The sequence below is a fragment of the Podarcis vaucheri genome (assembly GCF_965113315.1).
Source record: "Podarcis vaucheri genome assembly, chromosome: 6".
Classification (NCBI taxonomy): Eukaryota; Metazoa; Chordata; class Lepidosauria; order Squamata; family Lacertidae; genus Podarcis; species Podarcis vaucheri.
Genome location: NC_138764.1, coordinates 25660902 through 25668177, shown reverse-complemented (window position 1 = coordinate 25668177; position 7276 = coordinate 25660902). Strand labels below are relative to the sequence as shown.

At 40.0% G+C, this 7276-nt stretch overlaps 1 long non-coding RNA gene across 8 annotated transcripts in view; it reads left to right on the top strand.

Annotated features, from left to right (window-relative positions):
- Positions 1 to 7276, top strand: part of LOC309533909 — a 126650-nt gene that overhangs the window by 23019 nt on the left and 96355 nt on the right. The gene's annotated exons all lie outside the window — the stretch shown is intronic.

Here is a 7276-nt window from a genome sequence, read left to right as displayed (position 1 = left end):
GTGGGTGGGTGGGTGTCCTTGTACGATCTAAATAGAACAACATGTTGGTCCAACGAAGGGAGGGAAAGCGTTAAAGCAGCTTGGTCCCTCCAGAAGTTTTGAACTACAACTCCCATCAACCCCAGCTGGCATGGTCTATTGTCCAGGATGATGGCAGTTTTGTCCCTAACATCTGCTGATCGCTAGGTTGAGGAGGCTACCCTCAATTTCATAAATTTATTATTATATATAGATTTTATGTTCTTATGTTGACGACATAAAAATACAAGATGGAAAGACCAAAATATCTTTCCTCATATGTCTTTACACACCCCTGTCTCTATTATTATTATTATTATTATTATTATTATTATTATTATTATTATTATATTTTATTTTGTATGCTGCCCTATACAGTGGTGCCTCGCAAGACGAAATTAATTCCTTCCGCAAGTTTTGCCGTCTAGCGAATTTTTCGTCTTGCGAAGCACGGTTTTAACGGTTTAACAAAGTCGCAAGACGTTTTCGTCTTGCGAAGCAAGACAATAGGGAAATTCGTCTTGCGAGGCAAATCGCAAATGGAAAAACCTTTCGTCTAGCGAGTTTTTTGTCTTGCGAGGCATTCGTCTTGCGAGGTACCACTGTATCTGCAGGTCTCAGGGCGGTTCACAGGATAAAATCACAATATATATATAAACCCAAATACATAATCAAAACAAAAACAAAAACAACCCAATAACACCCCCCCCCCTATTTTAAAAGGGCATTGGATGTCAATGAGCCAAAGGCCTGGTTAAAGAGGAAAGATTTTGCCTGGCGCGTAGTTCAGGGGTCACATGACATATGTTTGCTATCCAGATCCATCTCTCTTCTGTGTGGGTCTTCCTGAAGAGCACACAATTTGGTGTGCGCAGTGGGGAATTTGTGACTGCACAATGAAGCTTCCTATCATGTAAAAGAGAACAGGAAGCTATGAATATACTGGGCTCCAGGGAGTGTTCTGATTGTAGCCGTTGTGTATAGACTTGCACGCAGAAAGGAATAATTATTGAGCTTAATGACTGTCGTGTTATCTTAAGAGAGGTTCCTAATGAATATAGAGTAGCTTTCAAACGTAAGTGTTCGGGCTCCACACTGTTTAAATAATGTTTGATTGATCAACTGCAATTTTTTTAAAAAATTTTGGGACCAGATATATAATGAGTTAAAAAAAATACTTAGATATACATTTCCCAAGAGTCCGGAGGCCTTTCTGTTAGGAATGGTCGGGAAAGATATCCAAGAAAAAGATAAAACTCTATTCCAATACTCAACAGCAGCGGCCAGAATGTTAATCGCTCAAAACTGGAAATGCACAAATCTTCCAACGGTGAGGGACTGGCAAATAAAACTACATGACTTTATTGAATTAGCAAGATTGACACAAAAAATTAGAAATCACAAAAATACAAAGCTAAAAGAAGATTGGAGTAAGTTTATGGTTTATTTTGAAGGTAATTTTAAAAACCTACCAAATACAGCAGGTCTGTTGTAAAACTCCCGATGCGCAAATCAGAAACAAATACCAGCGGGAAAAAGATAACTAGTGAAAGCAAAACCCGAAATCAGTAGGGAAGGAAGTCGACAGTTTTATGTATTTATGTTGTAGTTTTTCTATTTTTGTCTTCTTGTCCGATTTTCTGTTTTTCTTTTATCTTTCTTATCTCTTTTTCTTTTATAGCACTTAAGTGTGGTAATTTTCTGTTGTATGTATTGTTTATTCTTTTTGTGTGCAAAAAAAGAAATCCAATAAAAATTATTATAAAAAAAAAAACAAACGTAAGTGTTCGGGCTCCACACTGTTTAAATAATGTTTGATTGATCAACTGCAATTTAACCAATTAAATAATAATTAAATTTAAACAACTAAATTTAAATAACTTTGCATATTGCCAAACCTGATGTCCTCTGAGATTTTGAAGGCAATGTGGCATAGCTTGCAATTTAATAAAAAGGTGTCACTCATTGGAAGGGAAGCTTAATATTTTATTTTTCATTTCCTGTTTCCTTTATGCAGAACTAAGGCTTTAGTTGAATAACGTTAAGATCTGTAGAGGGGGCTCTCTTAATATTTTCCCCAGCCTTGGAACTGTGGAGGCTGGGAGAGAGCTTTTTCTGTGGCAGCCCTTAAATTGGGGAACTCCGTCCCCATAGAATGCATCTTGCAACTTCACTGTGCAGCCTTTGCTGTATGTTAAAGAAGCAGCTTTCCCCCCTGGGCCTTTGGCAGTGAAAGTAACTTTGGCTAAATTTATACCATTCTATTCCATTTGGAATGGTTTTATCTGCTTTATAATTGCAACTGTTTTATCTTATAATTTTAAATACTGCTAAACCACCCTAGGACCTTAGGGCATAGGGTGGGTAAGAAATCAATCAAATAAAAAAGATAATTGTTGTTTAAACTGATCAAATCTATATGTGCTAATATATATGGGATTTCGTTACTGGTTTTTTTATGGTATAACTTATTACTTTTCTTGGGCTACCACCATTAAGATTGAAATCTCTCTAAAATGGCACTTTATACATAAAAAGAGAAAGTTAGTTTATTTTATAAAAGTGTTTCTATATCGTCACATTTTGAGTAGGACTAACATTGGGTACAGTCATATGTAATATACAAGGCAAGGTGACGTGGAAAGTAAAAAACTTCACTCCATTATCACCCTCTTCATTCTTATTTATTTGATACACACACACACACACACACACACACACACACACACACACACTGTAAAGGTAAAGGGACCCCTGACCGTTTGGGCCAGTCGCAGACGACTCTGGGGTTGCGGCGCACATCTCGCTTTACTGGCCGAGGAAGCCGGCGTACAGCTTCCAGGTCATGTGGCCAGCATGACTAAGCCGCTTCTGGCAAACCAGAGCAGCGCATGGAAACGCCGTTTACCTTCCCGCCGGAGCGGTATCTATTTATCTACTTGCACTTTGATGTGCTTTCAAACTGCTAGGTTGGCAGGAGCAGGGACCGAGCAACGGGAGCTCACCCCGTCGTGGGGATTCGAACCGCCGACCTTCTGATTAGCAAGTCCTGTGCTCTGTGGTTTAGACCACAGCGCCACCTGCGTCCCATATATACTGCACTCCCCTTCAATTAGCACTTTATTAATAAAATATAGTAATAAAGCAACATAGAACAAAGGCAGCATTAAAAAAACAACCAATTGAGAAGATAAATGTCACATCAGCAGTTAAAAGATTGGGAAAATTAAAAGGTTTTCATCTGGCTCCAGAAAGATAACACAAAGTCCAGCAACAACATGCAGCTTCTTTGGGCAGGAGTTGGAGCTCCCCAAGATGTAGCAATGGCCACCAACTTAGATGGCTTTAAAACGAGATTAGACCGATTTATGGTGCCCAAGGCTCTCAAGGGCTACTAGCCATGATGCCTGTATTCTGCCTCAACTGTCAGAGGCAGTTCCTGGGGATTACAAACAGAATGGCATCCACATACTGCTTCCTGGCTTCAGATTGGCAAAATTTTGGAACCAGGATGTGAATGGAAAATTTATGGGCTTAATTTTCAATACTTTCATTTAATATATATAGTAATACCTCCGCAAACGTCTGCCTCATCTAGCGTCCATTCCAGCGAATGTCCGTGGCAAACCCGGAAGTACCGGAAGGGGTTACTTCCGGGTTTGCTGCTTGCACATGCGCAGAAGTGCTAAATCGTGCTTTGCGCGTGTGTGCAGATGTGGCACTTTGCCTTGCGTCCTTTTCGGCTAGCAGCTGGGGCTCCGGAACAGATCCCAGTCGCAAAACAAGGTACGACTGTACTGCTAACCCTAGCATTAATTTAGATGGGCATCAGAGGTAGTACAGTCAGCATAAAGTGGCTTTGGGGGACTGAATAACTATTGGTTTCAATGCTTTAGCCTAATCATAGACCATGTTAAGAATGTGCTTTGTGTGTGTCAGAATATTCATATGAAAACATCATCCAGATTGAAATCAAATAATCTTGTAATGACTTCATTAACTCTGCCACCAGTTCAGCAACCCTTTTTATTCCCTTTCACCCTTTGATTTCTGAAACATTTTCATGATGTTGTTGTTTTTGGTTTTTTGGTCAGAAAAACGAATGTTGCTAAATATGGTTTCTGTTTTTCTTTATAGTAAAACCAACAATAACAATGAGTCTAGCTATTATATTAACAATTAGTGCTGATACCACACACGGCTTTCATCTCCTGGTCATTTGTCATAATGCTTATATTTCTGTTGCAATGAGGATGTGTGATGCCTCTCTGAAAGCAGCTGGAATGAAAACAAACACATCCACCAAGTTTGGCAAGCAAGTGAACAGAGACAGATTAATTTGTTGTGTGCTTCAAAGGGTTCCTCAGAAAAAGCTCTTTCATTGATGGTGGAGTGGCACACTATGCCTGTAAGCATGGAAAGTCTGAGCTGCATTCTTAATTTAGTACCGTGTGGGAAAGTTGATGGACGATGACAGTAATGTTGGTTTTACTTCTATTGTAAGGTTCTTTGTAAAAGAGCAAGTCTCAGTTATTAATCTGTAAAATCTTAATTTCTGTGGATTAATTCTGAACACACATATATGCACACACTGCTAAACCTCACTTCTAATGCTGTGCAATTTCCCAGTGCATTTATACAGTTGTCTCTATCAGAGGTTATGTTTTGTTTCTAAACTGTGCAAAGAAGAACTGAAGAAACTTCTATTTAAAACAAAGTTCATGGAGTTCAGTAAGTGTTCCAAACAACAGGAAAATAATCCTAAATTATTCAAAGTCTGCAATGTACACACTTACCTGGGAGGCAGCCCCACTAAACTCACTGGAACTTACATATCGATACATGTTATTAGAAGAGAATTTGTCGCTAGCACACTTCACTTTGATTTCCACTCCACCCCATCCAGTTGATTATTTTATGTCATTTTGGTAAGAACTTGGCTTGAAGTTCACAGGCAGCACAAAACATGTAGCTACAAACAGAGCCCTTCATCAGTTGAAACATCTTCCCTTCAGACTTTGGGATAAATAGACTTCTCCGTTTACCACTGACACGTGTGTGAGGAACAGCCCATAACATGATTGAACTCCATTGATTTTTCATAAAAGTTTAATAAGACGATACAGGTCAAAAGCTTTGCAAAATTTGCAATAAATTTTGGCAGCTATCTGAACTAGACTTTGCTGCAAAAGCTGACATAAGAGGAGTGAAAGTGTTGGCTGAGACTATGAAAGGTAATGAGCACCGTGAAACTTTTGATCAGCTTTTTAAAGACCTTTGTATTGACTGCTGTTTCTCAGCAGATTAATTTTTTGTTTTTGTTTAGAGGAGATTTTATTCATTTGATAATATCAGCATATATGCAACAGCATGCATTATAAAAGCACCTTCCTAATACAGTGGTGCCCTGCAAGACAAATGCCTCGCAAGACGGAAAACCCGCTAGACAAAAGGGTTTTCCGTTTTTGAGCTGCTTCGCAAGACGATTTTCCCTATGGGCTTGCTTTGCAAGACGAAAACGTCTTGCGAGTGTTCCGATTTCCCCCCCGCTCCCCCCTTTTTCTAAGCCGCTAATAGCCTTTTAGCCGCTAAGCCGCTAAGCCTTTAATAGCCGCTAAACCGCTAATAGCGTTAATCCGCTAATCCGCTAATAGGGTTGCTTCGCAAGACAAAAAACCCGCTAGACGAAGAGACTCGCGGAACGGATTAATTTCGTCTTGCGAGGCACCACTGTAGTGATGTCCCAAAACACTTTGATGCTCAAGACAGACTATCCCAATGGTGGTCTTAGTATAAAAACTAAATAATTGAGTTTCTAACGTACACTTCTTCCATTTTACATTTTCACATTTAAATTGCTATGATTGGCTTTGTAGTGGACAGCTTAGACACCATAATATTTTTTCTCTCACACCCTTCCCCACCCTCCTTGCCCTTTCAATCATTTCCTACTTTCTATACGAACTTGTCATTTAGCTCCTAAATATATCCGTGTTATCAGGGTTCAGACTCAGGGCTTTCGCTGAGAGACTATTGTTTGCCAATTTGTGGTGCATAGCTTCTGAGTGGCTCCCTAGTCCTTCTGAGCAGCCTATTATGCTAACTTTCAGTTTCCTGACTGGTCTGCCAAACAAGCACAGATGGAGATAGAAGGAACTTTTGGCTTACTGATAACAGTGATGTTCCCCTTCCGACATCTACACAGAAAACATGGCAGTTTTCGCAGAAAACCAGCGTGTTGCAGAAAACAACCCATAAACAAGCAGAGGATACAAGTGCTAGCAGGAAGGAAGGCCGAGAACAGACAAAAGGGAAACAATTTTGTTGCTAGATGTTGAGATGTTGTTTTTGAGACTCTGAAAATGTTTTGAAAAATGGGAAAAAGGCATGGCCTTGAAAGCATCACGCTATCTTAACGTTTATAGAGGTGGCTTCGCAGTGCGCTTAGCGTATTGATGAAAGCCTTGCTGTCTCGGTATTGAAAACGGGTCTGTCGTTACGGTTTGCCTTGAAGATTAGAATTGCCTGATTAGAATCCAGAATTTGACCAAAGGAAGGTTCTTGTTTCTTACTTTGGCTGTGGTTGATCCTCCGAATGGTTCATTCACCTGCAAGGGTGGCCCCTGAGAGGCGTGCTTGGTAGATTGCGTGGCGACCAGGGTCAGCCCAAGACATTTTGCTGCTTCAGGTGAAGGGGAAACTGACACAACCGCTTTCTATCTACAGAAACTGGGAGAACCAGCGGTATAATCTTACAGGTCACATGACAGCAGGCTTGCTCTCACACTGCTTTTCAATCTGTTAATATACAACCTTACATCTCCAGTGCCCTATCATTTAGAGAAAAGATACCCAGCAGTACATCCCTTGGAACTCCTCAGCTCTCATAAATATATACCGGTATATAGTCTGTAGAGGGCCTTCTCGGTAGTGGCTCCCGCCCTGTGGAATGCCCTCCTATCAGATGTCAAGGAAATAAACAACTATCTGACTTTTAGAAGACATCTGAAGGCAGCCCTATTTAGGGAAGCTTTTAATGTCTGATTTTTATCCTTTTTAGATTTATTTATTTATTTATTCATTCATTCATTCATAATTTTGTTGGGAGCTTTCCAGAGTGGCTGGGGAAACCCAGCCGGGTGTGTGAGGGGTGTGTGTGTGTGTGTGTGTGTGTGTGTGTGTGTGTGTGTCTATCTATATATATATATATATATATAATTTTATTGTTGGTTTTGGTTTATTTTCTTAACTGCAGTTA